The sequence below is a fragment of the Triticum dicoccoides genome, chromosome 4A, assembly GCF_002162155.2.
Source record: "Triticum dicoccoides isolate Atlit2015 ecotype Zavitan chromosome 4A, WEW_v2.0, whole genome shotgun sequence".
Classification (NCBI taxonomy): domain Eukaryota; kingdom Viridiplantae; phylum Streptophyta; class Magnoliopsida; order Poales; family Poaceae; genus Triticum; species Triticum dicoccoides.
The window spans coordinates 528,827,529-528,829,020 of NC_041386.1; positions in this window are offsets into that span (position 1 = coordinate 528,827,529).

Genomic DNA, 1,492 nt, shown 5'->3' on the forward strand with positions numbered 1-1,492 from the left:
GATCCCGTTATCAACGACATCCAATGTCCATGGTCAGGAAACCGTAACCATCTATTGATTAACGAGCTAGTCAACTAGAGGCTTACTAGGGACATGGTGTTGTCTATGTATCCACACATGTATCTGAGTTTCCTATCAATACAATTCTAGCATGGATAATAAACGATTATCATGAACAAGGAAATATAATAATAATCAATTTATTATTGCCTCTAGGGCATATTTCCAACATTGACCACCTCAACAAACGATCTAGGAAAATCTAGCTTCTCGGTGGAAATTTTAAAGATGGTAGGAGTCGGATCAAATCTACCCACTGCCCGAATAGGGAAACAATCTTGAGCAGAGAAATTTCTATCCCTAAATAGATCTTTTCTCACCCAAAACAATTTGGGAATCGCAAAGCTAGGGTTCGGCGGTGACCGCTTCTCTTTTTGTAGGCGCTGGCGGCGGCTGGGGGAGGGAACCACCCATAGATGGCCATAGAACTCCGTCACTTCCTCCCCGTCCCCGCTAACAGAGGTAGAAAGCGTATTCTTACGGCACGTTTTCTTCCCAACCACACAACCCGAAATCAACGGTGGTGGTTGAGGGATCGGTCCTGGTTGTGGGACCAACGGATTCGAAACCAGTCCCCACCCTCCCGCAAAAGCGAGCTCGTCGGCGGCGGACTGGCTCGCCGGAATCACAGATTCATAAGAATCTCTCACTGATTCAGGGAAAATAGAAGTAGATTCACACCAATTCTCACAAGGGACAACCCTATCTTCCTTAACACTCAATTCAACTCCAAATCATTATCAGATCTCGAACAAACATGCAAATTGGGTCTGGATTTCCTCACCTTATCAGGGAGATGTGGTATCTCCCCGCGGTCGCCCGGCCATGGTGGAAGGTTGAGGAAGCGCGCCTCGCTCCTCCCACGCCGCGCCCGCAGGTTGGAGAGGCCCTGCGGGGCATGCACGCCAGGCATCCCACGATTCAGGGGACCCGTGGCAGGACGGTCCCCGGCGGCAGGTACTCCGGGGGGATGCTGGCGATCTGCACCACCGACGGTGGCCGGATGTTGAGTCGCGATGGATTCCTTGTCCTGAATCTTGCCCACTTTGCCGCCTGCCTCGGATTCGCTGACTCCGCCTCCTGGATGGCCCAGAAGATGAGCTCGTAGTCCATCCCTCCATCGTCGTCGGCGAACCGCGTGCGTTCCTCGAACGTCGTGTGCTGGATGACCTCGATGAAGATTGTTAGCCAGTTGTCGCGGTTCGGAAATCGCTCCTCCACCACGCGAACCATCTCCGCATGTGCCTCTGGCGATCCCCGCTCGGTCACCGGCAGTTGCGACACCGGCACCGGTGGCGGAGGAGCCATCGGCGCCGCCACCTGGTGGTTGGGGCGCACCCGCCGCGCCCTTGCACCCCTCCGCGCCCCCCCACCATCTCTCTCACTCAACTGGCCCGTGGGATCTGACGATGAGAAGCCGCCAAGGGAGGAA